Here is a 13764-nt window from a genome sequence, read left to right as displayed (position 1 = left end):
TTTTGTAATGGGAGAACCTCTGTAGTATTCCAGAACTTTGGAATTTTTGTGACAAATATGAGCCACTAAGAACAGCTATTTTCATACTTTTCATGTTCACAGTCAAAACATTCAGCCATGCTGGAAATCATTAGGACCCATCTGTCCCCGGACCACACGTGTTGCCAAGTTTCATTGCAGCTAATCTAATTGTCAGTGAACATGTGAGCTTGTGGGGATACAAGAAGTAAAGTCTGGTTTTTACCTTAGGAAGAGCATCCTGATGTTGGTTTACAAAGTTTTCAAATTTTGGTGTGAACCTTCCTAATTCTTTATTTTTTTTTTAAAGATATTCAAGACTGAACTTAAGTGTTGGACTAAATGTACCTTCGGCAAAGGTGCAAGTTAGGTGCCAGCATGGCTGAGTAACAATGAGTTAAGGCATGTTTTTGCACTGTATGCCTGAGCAAAAACTTTCAGTCTGTCAGTCTAAGAGGGGAAAAAACGTAGAAAAGAAAAAACAACATTGACCATTCTGGAGGTGGTCGATTTAATAGTACTTTATCTTCTGTCACAGGACGCAGGCATATTGGGTCAAGCAGTCTGGGTTGGGGTTGGAGAGAGAAGGCCTGCAAAATGCATCAGCAAAGATACAGTAAACAGCACAGTCACAAGTACAGTGCAGTCCGGAACATGAGTTTAACATTTAGTTAGGGACTTACTGGAACACAGAAATGTATTCATAAATGTCTAATCTAAGAGAGAGGGCTGTTATTATTTGAACCATTTGATGCAGAAATTAAAGGCCTAATGCAATTTTTTTTTTTACAATATAATTAGAAATAGCAGCTAAGAACCATAGATCTTTGTCATGATTTGTATTTTGAAAAGTGCAGAGGGTTTATCAGTCTTATTCTTGATTCTGTTGGCTTGGCACTAGCATGATAAATGGCTCAGACAACATTTGCGGCTTCTGCAGAGCGGTGGGCGTGAGAGGAAACATAAAGGTGACTTGGGTTCGCTGAGTATCTGAGTATAACAGATGGGACTGGGCCCTTGTTCTTATATTGTACTTGGGAAACTAAACACCCAGCAGCGGGCCAAAGGAAACTTCCTGGCTGTGAGAGACATAACTTATTAGGAGTTGGAAGAAACCTTTTATTTGTGTGTTATATACATTTTTTTATTAAGAACAAAAAGTGAAAAACATTGGCTGTCATTTATTGTATATCATTTTACAATTGGATTTTTTTTTTCTCAGCAAACACACAGTAGGCTACTGTCGGACTGACCCCGTGTCTGTGAGAATATTTTTGGTATGTGCTGTATTGGTGTGTCTTTGTTAAAAAGTAACCAAGTTCCACTGACTTTTTTCAGTGGCGAGAGGATTTAAAAAAGCACAGAGAGCCAAAGCACACATTATGAGTTTAACATAAGAAGAAAGGGAAAATAAAAAAAGACCCTCTGCACACCCATATTATGCCAAAGGAATGCTTAAGGCAGTTCTTTTATCTGTGGGCTGGATAGCTTTTTTTGCATAAAGACTGGAAGACAGGTGGAAGAGGAGAAGTAAAGCATTTTGAATAAAAAAAAGAATATAAAACTAAAAAAAATCAAAACCCCTCATTAAACATTTGTAATGAAGAAGCAATCAGTTTCCATTTGCCTCTTTTTATTTTCTCTGTATTCAGTCTTTATTTAGGAAATTATGTAATTAATTAGATAATTTGTCTCTTATGCGTTAATTCATAGACATAGATGATGTTGTGTAGAAATAGCCTTGAAACAGATCAGTTTAGCATAATAAGGGGAGTTTAAAATAATAGAGGGCTAGCTAAAAACAAGAAAATCAATTAATAAAATAAAATAAGTAAAAAAATATATCTAGAATGTTTCACATAAATTTCTTTAAAAAAGCTACATTGTATTACTAAGCTTTTTTTTTTAAATTTTTTTTTATGTTTTATACACTTTATTCCTTTAAAAGCTTAAGAAGATAGACAAGCTGACTGTAAGTTAAGCTAAACTAGGCTAAGATAAATTGTCTGGCTGTAGCTTAATCTTTGGACTGCTGACTGTTGGCTAGATACCTTCCAAAGGTACGTGGACTGTTTAGACTGCAGACAAGTTAAGACGTGGATTTAGCTCTAGGGTGGAGAAATAAATCCATTGTATAAGTTTTCTCTGTAATATTAATCCTGCATCCTATCTGATCTGATTACATCTTCAACTCGTGACGGATTTTTACATTTAATCACTCATTTCGCAACCTTTACTTTGAAAGTGTACGTGCTCAGTTTCTGGGTTGCATCACACTTTTTCAACTTTTACTGCTCGGCATTTAGGTAACAAGTGTTTGCAGACAAGTCAGGACCTTCCATGCAAACTTATGGTGACTGCGGAAATCTGCCATTGACCAAAGCGATCATAAGGCGTTTTCTTTTTTTCTTTTTTTTTGGTACAGCCTCTTTGCAACCCATTGACTGGCAACAACCTCCAGGAACCATTTATCAACCAGTTTGGAAATACACATCTTTCCCTTTGCAACTGGTGATTGTATCATGTTCAGTATGTTGAGCTATGTGCATATGAAACTTATGGAGAACTGGAAGTCTTTGTGCAACCACAGCTATTGCCTCTTGGTGGCATTTAAAAACAACAGAGGTCGGAGGCACTTGATTTCACTTTTAAGACCCTTAGGCTAGATCTATCTTTTATGCTGTCTATGAGCACTCCTTGGGCTCAGTGGAGAACTTGTTTACCAAATGCTTTTATGGACACAACCCTTGTACTTTATTTGGTAGGGAGTTTGAAAAAAACACTTTTTTGAACAAGCTAGCTGTACCCCTTTTTATGTTAGGCTTGTTGCCATCACCAGCATCTAAACTAGTTTACTCATAGTGTGACTCCACCTCATCCACCCATCTTTAATAAAGAATTCAACCCTGAGATAAAGAGAGATGTTTCATTAAGCGTGACACAAACGTCATACCTAAAGCCTGGTAAATGGGAGTGGAGGATTTAACATTCAAAGTTCTGCTATTGTCCCGATTAACATGACTCAACAAGATTCAGCGCATGACATCAACAGCTGTCTGCTTTAGACTGATGTGATGAAATCTGTCTATGCTGCACGCCTGCATAGACGGGATTTTCTTTTTTCATAATTGAAGCATTCCTTCACAGTTTGCCGTGTTCAGGCTGATTCATGCACTGCTGCAGTTGCTCTGGAGATGAATACAAACAGACAGAGCCGACAGGAACTCTGCTGGAGAACAAACAATATCTCTGTTCTCCTGTGTCCCCACTATCAGTTCTTTGTTCCCACAATTTAAAACGAGCAAATCCAAAGAAAGTAAGATTCTCTTTCAAAAGGATACATGATTCAGCTCTCCGAGTTAAAGGCAGAGATATGTGCTTTCTGATAGCAAGTACCCTTTTTCAGGGACTTATCTAAATCGAGAGTGGATCACAGAGTGTGTTCTATAGTATATAGATTGCAAAACTGACCGGACATTGTCTGTCTAAAGCTTTATGGTTGTATATACTGCTTGATCTCTTTTTAAGTGGAACTAGACTAATTGCAATGCAATCAAACCTGTAGTTAGGCTGTACAGGCTGAGTGGTAAAGAGATTTAGATCTGGTTGTTGCTTAGAGCTAAATGCTAATGTAAGAAAGCTATCAAGCACAGGCTGCTCAAAAAAAACCATTTCATTAATCCCTTTAGGGTAATTGTTGCTCCAGATTGTGGAAAGTGTAAAATTGTATAGCTTAAGCACGAAGGAGGTAATGTAATGTCCTGTAATGTTCAGCGGAGCCTTTAGTCTATCTCATCCTCTGGGTGGGATAATGATGCCCCTCTAGCAAACCAAACACTATTTAAAAGGTGGGAGACATTATAAATGGTAGAGAGAAGTTTTGACAGTATCCTCCACTGCACGACTGTGTAGTGATTGTCCAGCTCTACCCGCAGGACTGAGACAGCTTTCTGAACGTATTTGTTTAGTCTTCTTGTATTGTGCAGCTTTAGCCTCAATGGCCAATTAAATGGAAGCAAATTCTACATACTGATAAGAAGGAATGTGAATATTATTTAGGACTTTTTTTTTTAATCAATTCTGTTTATATGTCCAGTTCATTATTAACAGAGTTATTGATTCCTGATCTATTTTTGTGTAGAAAAAAAAACCCTGTGTAGGTTTTAACTTTTACTATCTGAATCTTAACACAGTGCAGCAACAAAGTAGACTAAAGGTTTGGATGTGAGCCTTTTATCTATTTGACAATTTGCATTTACTCGTCATGACTAAAACTACAATGTTATATTACGATGAACTAGGACTGAAAAAGGAACATGGAATTGCAAAGCCTGCAGTTCCTCTGATGGCCACTTGAGGCTAGCTCTGAAAACAAACCCCACCCCATGACTGAAGTTTAATTGAAGAAAATTTGACTTATTACAAGGAAAGAGACTGAATTGTTTCTTTCTTGATTGAGTTAAATATAAGAATTAAATCTCAACTATGAGAACGATAATTGGAAAAAATTGCTGAGAATAAGACACCATCTGTTCAAAAAGCTACAAAAAATATGGGACTTTATCTTAAAGCAAGACACCAGAAGCACTCTTATTTCTTGCACTTTTACACGAGCAGCGTACTGTGTAACATGGCCACTGTAAAAAGTGCATATTCCAGATACTCTTAACAGGAATAATAAGGTATAAAAAACTCATGACTGAATGTATCAAACATACATTTTGCTGCAGCTTGAAGAAATCAGCATTCCAAATCCTAGATTTCATAACTTTTTAGAAGAACAGCTTTAAAGATCACACAAACAAACGTGTCTTACACGAAGATGCAGCGATTGAGCATAACAGAGTGGAAAAGGTTACAGCACCTGGTATTGCATAAATACCACAAGCACTGCATATGTAACAAAAATATTTTGACATCAAATGGCATGTTATTTGAAATCTATATGAAACAATGACACATCTATTTTTTTTTTTTAATTTTTACAATTTATTTTTTTTTACCAATTGTCCAAATTAGTCTGTGATTGGCCTTAGTGTCCCAGAAATCATATTTCTATACAACTAAATATGACTCAGCAAACATGTTTTAAATGGATGATTCCTCATCCATTTATATATTTGCTGAGTCTTAAATTTGATGTCAGTGAGCTTATCAGTGGTTGGTGTTAAAAAAGCCCCCAAATCCCCCATGAGCAAGCACTTGGCGACAGTGGAGAGGAAAAACTCCCTCTTAATAGGGGAGAAACCTCTGACAGAACCGGGCTCAGGAAGGGGTGGCCTTCTGTCTCGACCAAGTGGGGTTCAAATGTTCACTGACAATTTAGTTGTATATAAATGTGATTTTTTTAGGACTTGATGTTGAGACCAATTAGGTGAAATTGGGGACGCAGACAGTTCTGCTTCTTCTTCTTCTTCTTCTTCTTACTTGGTTGAACCTCTGGCAGGCTCTTAACTTCAGTCTCTAGTTCAGCCACCTTCACAGTGAGCATTTTCTGTTTGTCAGGAAGACTTTGCAAAGATTCCTGCACAGACAATGCAGACGAGTCCTCTTTTTCTATCTTCTGTTGTTCTGTGGTGTCTTTTTCTTTCTGAGGCTCCTGCAGAGACATTGCAGTGGATGGCAGTGAGTCCTCTTTTTCCATCTTCTCCTGTTCTCCAGTCTCGTTTTCTTTCAGAGGCTCACATTTATGCATTTCATTTGCATTGGTGGAATTTTGTTCTTCTGGCTCCTCAACCTTCAAATCATGAAGGGCCTTGTTGGGGCAGAGCTGGGATTTCAGGTCACTGATTTCCAGGTTGAGTGTCTCCTGCTCCTGCCTATGTTTAATGGCCTGCTCTTCGAGCTGATTTTGAGCTGCTAGGAGCTGTTTCTGGAGCATCTCAATCTGCTCTTGCTGAATCCTACATTGGACCTCAAATTCAGCCTCCTTAGAGGACATCAGTCCTACAGAGTCAATGTGTGAAGCCTCTGTGGTTGGAGTGGCAGACTCCACACACTGCTCTGTGGTAGGGTGGCTGATTTGGTCCTGCAGGGTAACCATCACTTCATCCAGTAAGACAATAGCTTCATTGGCATTTGTGAGAGCCTCTGTCTCACTGATGTCATTGGGCTTATTACTAGAAGCCTCCTCTAGCTGCTCTATGAGGTCTTTAATTGTTTCCTCGTGATTTCTCTTGTTCTCGTGCATTTGTTCATGAAGTTTGTTCACCTGAAACTGGTGATAAGAGGCCCTCTTGTTTGCACCTACCATTTTCCAGTAAAGGTAGTTCTGATGGTATTGGGAGGCTTCCAGTTGCTCTCTGAGAGCAGCAATCTCGTGCCAGGGATTAAACTGGACACTGCCCTGATGGGGTCTAAATGTGGGATTGGGTTGATATTGCCAAGTCCCTCCATTAGGCCCAGGGTTTGGTCTGCTGGGGTTCTTCACTTTTCCCTCTCTCTCCATGTCCACCTTTACATTTGAAATGGTGAGGGATTCAGCTTTTTCCCTTTCAGAAGCGGCTTCAGTGTTTTCTTGCATTTCTTGATTTTTCGGGTTTTCTCCATCACCCATGCTGTTTTGAGCTTCAAGAAGAGCCCGAGCATATGCCCGAGTAATTGGTCTTCTTGGTTCTTCAGCCACTCTTTTCTGTTTTTGCTTTTTTTGTTTCTTTGGTTTCACAACCATTTCCTTTTGTGGTTGTGCCACAGGAGACTTTTCAGGATTTGGTTGTGCGGCTTTTTCAAGCTCAGGTGTGATGACCATTTCGATTTTTGCTTCTGCCATTGTAGATGCGTCAGCGTTTGCGTCTGCGTTTCTCTGCGTCTGCCTTGTCTTTGTTATAACAACCAGGTTGTTTTGTGTTTCTGCCATCCGAGATCCACTAAAGATGGTTGAATGTCTCTCCTATTTAAGGGTTTTCCAGTAGAATGTGCACTATGACATCACAGGCTGTTCCTTTGAAGTGCCATGATTGGAACACTTCAAAATAAAATACCTACAAACCTACTGTAAAGGAAAGGCTTTTATTTTGTAGCACATACTGAATTAACACTATAAAAGCTACTCTACAGGAATTGCAGTAAAAAATAAAACAAAAGCAAAATATGTTTTTTAAATGGTTGTTAAAAAAAACCCTAACCAAAGTAAAAGACAACTGTTTAGTGGAAACATATTCGACATTCAACAGATTCTCACACATAATAACTTCTTTCATAATTTAAACAAGGACAGGTAGAAAACTTTCATATTTAGTGAAAGATATTTATTGACACTATCCAATGAGAGTTACTGAATGTCTGTAGGCAGTGGGATCTTGGTGGTTGCCGAGGTGACAGAATGTCATCTATGATTTGTTTTAAATTCAGTTTCATTGCTGAATCTAAGAAACAACAGGCTGCAGAGGGAGACTTTAATAGAGGTTTACTAACTCTTACTATCATATCCATTGTGGAAAAATCTGTCTATATTTAGCATAATATATTTGAACAATCCAAATATGCAAACTAAAATTGACAGTAGACCTTATGAGACCACACATGCTGTTGAGGTCCAGTTCAGAGACACAGCTTTTGCAGAGGTGAAGCCTAGAGGGGAGCTGGCAGCTACAGATTTGCTGATCTGCTTTTCCCCCCACAATTTCAACATTATCAGTAAACTAATGCATGTATGAGAATCAGGTGTAGGCTATGTTTTGAAAGGTGTCTATTAGAAATTGTATTATATGTATATGTGTTACATTTTTAAAATTAGAATACAAATTTAATGCCACAAACCTGAATTGTCATATACATCTGTGATCAAAATCCCCAACTGTTACGATCTCATTGATAATTGTTGATGCTGCCTCCACTGAGTGAGCAGCAGCGCCCGCTGAATATTACATTTTAATATTTTTAATGATAATAATATGACGTTTTTAACGTCCCTTTTGCAGAAAAAATATGTCTTATGAACAGCACAATAGACATCTGTTGTGCTTGCAGTCAAATGTTTCTGGGAATATTTTATTTGGTATGAAGAAAATGTTCCCAAAATTACACTTGCTTCTGACACAACTCATCCACTAACTGTGGATGTGAAGATAAAGTCATTTTTCACAATGTCTTGGGAGGTATGGACATGAAGTAGGACGAGTAGTCCGAGCTGCCATTTCCTATTAAAAAAGAAAAGAGAATACACCAATGAACTGATGTTAATCCATGTTCATATAATCTATGTTACACTGTTTTCAAAGACACAGTATAAGTTCCATTTCCAATTTTTAATCCCCCAAATCAGTGATCAAAATTGATATTTTCTCTGTTTACGTCAATGTCTGACAAAGACATTACTTTCCATTATAGCTTCTACTAACTGTAAAAAATCAAACTTGCAATTGCTTTGCTTTCACAATTCAACAATAAAAGCTGAGTTGCCCCATAAACTCAAATAAGACCGTCTGCCTTAAGGCGAACACGAGGCTTTTTAGACCAGGAGCTGGATGCAGCTAAGGTGTTCATGTCAACTTTCTGAAGGCAAGTAATGTTTCTTTTAATGTGCATTTATATGTGTTTACTACCTCATTTAAGATTCCCCCTAGACTGATTTACTCAATCGTGCTGCTTGAATGCCCTCGTGAGCAACTTGAATGTTTTCCATCATAAAATAGTGCTTTAAAGTTTTCGTATAAAAATCGCCATGTCACAAAACAATGTAAATCCGACAAGCATCCCTACCAAACAGGCGTGCTCATGTCTGACAAGCCTCTGTGACACCCCCTACATGTATTTCACGAAGTGCAAATACACGTAGGGTGGTGGAGTCTTCAGTTTTGGTTTACAGAGACTTATATGTGCTGTTGTTAATTTTGCATAGGATACAGATCCAGTTGAGAGGGCAACCCGAGGGGTTACGGTGGGCATCCTCACTGTTCTGGACCCCTTGCAGTCCACAGGGGTCAACACTGCCATTGTTTTGGAAGAGGACATTATTCTTGATGATCTGCCAGACCTTCCCACTGCCTTTGCCTACCTGTTTGGCCTACTTTATGGGCTCAACATGGAGTTTCCCAAAGAACTCAAGTACACATTTGTTTGCTGTATGGAAACCAGATAGAAGAGTTCACATCCTGCCATCTTATGTTTTGATCTGTTTGTTAGTGACTATCAGTCAAGATAGGTTTGATATTCTGACTGATAACACCACACCTTTAAATTTGGATGAGTAACATTTATTACAAAAATGTGACTTTTTGTTTTTGGAAAAGGACTTTATTTGTGTCTGAATGTTGTCAGTATGTTAAAAATGGCTCATCTCAAAACATTGTCAGTGGTGCTGTTGTGTTTGAACACAATAAAGTTATTTGAAAATCAACATTGTGTAAACATTCATTAATACAACAGGGAGCACCTTATGAAAACTATAAAGGATACTTTTTCTAGACTTTGATTAGCAAAACAAAAAAAATATGTTGTGTAAAGTTTAGGAAATATGTTCCTAAATGAAGGATCAACTAAATCATTAAGATATCAAGTCTTACATTTTTAGGGCAAAAATCTAAACATATTAAAGAATCTGCAGTTGCATAATGTTTAACAGAAGTGCTGTCTTAGGTTTGTGTTATTCTCCCATGCTGTGCTTTAAAAGCAGCATACAGCATGTAATGACAAGGACGGCAGATAGGACGGCAGCATGTCATACATGGACTTCAACTTGCTCCTTCAGTGAAAGAAAATAATAAATAATGACTTACTCTGGATACTAATTAACACAAGTGTTGTGCTACTTTTTAGGCATCAAGAAATAAGGAAAAAAAAAAAACTAGCCCGGAGGTCGTAAATCCTGAAGAACTGACCCAGGACATCACTTGACCAAGTAATCACAGTCACATAAAAATGAATGAAAGGCTATACGTCTGCTCCAGCATTTTGACCTGTGACTCATTTTGAGGGCAGACCAGCGTTTCAGGATCCCACAAACGCCGTGCCAATGAGGACAAGAGGGTTATCACAAATCTTTACTTTAGCTACAATTTTCAGTCTTGTTTCTTCAAGGCAGGATCTTCTCCTCTTGGGAAACTGGGGAGGAAGTTGACTTCTGCCTTCTTAGTTTTTTGATGTTGCTATGTAGAGCTTGTTTGTCTGGGTTGTTTATGCTCGTCTTCCCAAAATTTACAGCTACCTCAGTAAATCCAGCCCCTAGTTCCCCCATCTTAAACGTCAAACTATTTTTCTAACTGTATGTCGTTAATATTTAGCTTATAAGGTAGAAGTTCCCTGTCTAGCTCAGGAAAATATTTTTGTGGATGCTGGAAATCTTGTTGGTTATACAGCATACTACTATGTAAACTTTAATAACAGCAAATACATTTCAGTGAAGTATGATCTCACAGACATCATCAAACATCATTGTTGAGTTTTTTGTGAATATAGGGGCTGAAATAATGTTTTTAAACACTGTCAAGAAATTGAATGTTCTATTTACTTTTTATTTTACATTTGGCGTAATCTGTTCAGCGCAACAAAACTGAGAGGGAAACATAATTTCAGCGTTTTGGCTTTTTCACTGTCACATTGACGTGGTTTGATTGGTATGTAAGAATTATAAACACACTGTACTTAAAGAGATGATTCATCTTTTAAGATTAGGCTTAAAACCTTCCTTTTTGCTAAAGCATATAGTTAGGGCTGGACCAGGTGACCCTGAATCCTCCCTTAGTTATGCTGCAATAGATGTAGGCTGCCGGGGGATTCCCATGATGCATTGAGTTTTTCCTTTCCAGTCACCTTTCTCACTCACTATGTATTAACTGACCTCTCTGTATTGAATCGTATCTGTTATTAATCTCTGTCTCTCTTCCACAGCATGTCTTTATCCTGTCTTCCTTCTCTCACCCCAACCGGTCGCAGCAGATGGCCGCCCCTCCCTGAGCCTGGTTCCGCCGGAGGTTTCTTCCTGTTAAAAGGGAGTTTTTCCTTCCCACTGTCGCCAAAGTGCTTGCTCATAGGGGGTCATATGATTGTTGGGCTTTTCTCTGTATCTATGAAGCGCCTTGAGGCGACATTTGTTGTGATTTGGCGCTATATAAATAAAATTGAATTGAATTGAATTGAATCTTTAACAGATAACACAGCAGCTTAAAACATTTATGACATGCCAAAAAAGCTTGTTTCATGTGAGATATGACTCAAAACAATACGTTTTCAGGACTTTTTCACAAGCTCCTATATCTCACTGAAATGTGCATATTCCAGATACTCTTAACAGGAATAATAACAGTATAAAAAACTCATGACTGAATGTATCAAACATACATTTTGCTGCAGCTTGAAGAAATCAGCATTCCAAATCCTAGATTTAATAACTTTTTAGAAGAACAGCTTTAAAGATCACACAAACAAACGTGTCTTACATGAAGATGCAGCGATTGAGCATAACAGAGTGGAAAAGGTTACAGCACCTGGTATTGCAAATACCACAAGCACTGCATATGTAACAAAAATATTTTGACATCAAATGGCATGTTATTTGAAATCTATATGAATCAATGACACATCTATTTTTTTTTTTAATTTTTACAATTTATTTTTTTTACTAATTGTTCAAATTAGTCTGTGATTGGCCTCAGTGTCCCAGAAATCATATTTATATACAACTAAATATGACTCAGCAAACATGTTTTAAATGGATGATTCCTCATCCATTTATATATTTGCTGAGTCTTAAATTTGATGTCAGTGAGCTTATCAGTGGTTGGTGTTAAAAAAGCCCCCAAATCCCCCATGAGCAAGCACTTGGCGACAGTGGAGAGGAAAAACTCCCTCTTAATAGGGGAGAAGCCTCTGACAGAACCGGGCTCAGGAAGGGGTGGCCTTCTGTCTCGACCGAATGGGGTTCAAATGTTCACTGACAATTTAGTTGTATATAAATGTGATTTTTTAGGACTTGATGTTGAGACCAATTAGGTGAAATTGGGGACGCAGACAGTTCTGCTTCTTCTTCTTCTTCTTCTTACTTGGCTGAACCTCTGGCAGGCTCTTAACTTCAGTCTCGAGTTCAGCCACCTTCACAGTGAGCATTTTCTGTTTGTCAGGAACACTTTGCAAAGATTCCTGCACAGACAATGCAGACGAGTCCTCTTTTTCTATCTTCTGTTGTTCTGTGGTGTCTTTTTCTTTCTGAGGCTCCTGCAGAGACATTGCAGTGGATGGCAGTGAGTCCTCTTTTTCCATCTTCTCCTGTTCTCCAGTCTCGTTTTCTTTCAGAGGCTCACATTTATGCATTTCATTTGCATTGGTGGAATTTTGTTCTTCTGGCTCCTCAACCTTCAAATCATGAAGGGCCTTGTTGGGGCAGAGCTGGGATTTCAGGTCACTGATTTCCAGGTTGAGTGTCTCCTGCTCCTGCCTATGTTTAATGGCCTGCTCTTCGAGCTGATTTTGAGCTGCTAGGAGCTGTTTCTGGAGCATCTCAATCTGCTCTTGCTGAATCCTACATTGGACCTCAAATTCAGCCTCCTTAGAGGACATCAGTCCTACACAGTCAGTGTGTGAAGCCTCTGTGGTTGGAGTGGCAGACTCCACACACTGCTCTGTGGTAGGGTGGCTGATTTGGTCCTGCAGGGTAACCATCACTTCATCCAGTAAGACAATAGCTTCATTGGCATTTGTGAGAGCCTCTGTCTCACTGATGTCATTGGGCTTATTACTAGAAGCCTCCTCTAGCTGCTCTATGAGGTCTTTAATTGTTTCCTCATGATTTCTCTTGTTCTCGTGCATTTGTTCATGAAGTTTGTTCACCTGAAACTGGTGATAAGAGGCCCTCTTGTTTGCACCTACCATTTTCCAGTAAAGGTAGTTCTGATGGTATTGGGAGGCTTCCAGTTGTTCTCTGAGAGCAGCAATCTCGTGCCAGGGATTAAACTGGACACTGCCCTGATGGGGTCTAAATGTGGGTTTGGGTTGATATTGCCAAGTCCCTCCATTAGGCCCAGGGTTTGGTCTGCTGGGGTTCTTCACTTTTCCCTCTCTCTCCATGTCCACCTTTACATTTGAAATGGTGAGGGATTCAGCTTTTTCCCTTTCAGAAGCGGCTTCAGTGTTTTCTTGCATTTCTTGATTTTTCGGGTTTTCTCCATCACCCATGCTGTTTTGAGCTTCAAGAAGAGCCCGAGCATATGCCCGAGTAATTGGTCTTCTTGGTTCTTCAGCCACTCTTTTCTGTTTTTGCTTTTTTTGTTTCTTTGGTTTCACAACCATTTCCTTTTGTGGTTGTGCCACAGGAGACTTTTCAGGATTTGGTTGTGCGGCTTTTTCAAGCTCAGGTGTGATGACCATTTCGATTTTTGCTTCTGCCATTGTAGATGCGTCAGCGTTTGCGTCTGCGTTTCTCTGCGTCTGCCTTGTCTTTGTTATAACAACCAGGTTGTTTTGTGTTTCTGCCATCCGAGATCCACTAAAGATGGTTGAATGTCTCTCCTATTTAAGGGTTTTCCAGTAGAATGTGCACTATGACATCACAGGCTGTTCCTTTGAAGTGCCATGATTGGAACACTTCAAAATAAAATACCCACAAACCTACTGTAAAGGAAAGGCTTTTATTTTGTAGCACATACTGAATTAACACTATAAAAGCTACTCTACAGGAATTGCAGTAAAAAATAAAACAAAAGCAAAATATGTTTTTTAAATGGTTGTTAAAAAACCCTAACCAAAGTAAAAGACAACTGTTTAGTGGAAACATATTTGACATTCAACAGATTCTCACACATAATAGCTTCTTTC

The sequence above is a fragment of the Neolamprologus multifasciatus genome, chromosome 18 (assembly GCF_963576455.1).
Source record: "Neolamprologus multifasciatus chromosome 18, fNeoMul1.2, whole genome shotgun sequence".
NCBI lineage: Eukaryota > Metazoa > Chordata > Actinopteri > Cichliformes > Cichlidae > Neolamprologus > Neolamprologus multifasciatus.
Note: the sequence above shows the minus strand (reverse complement) of the source record.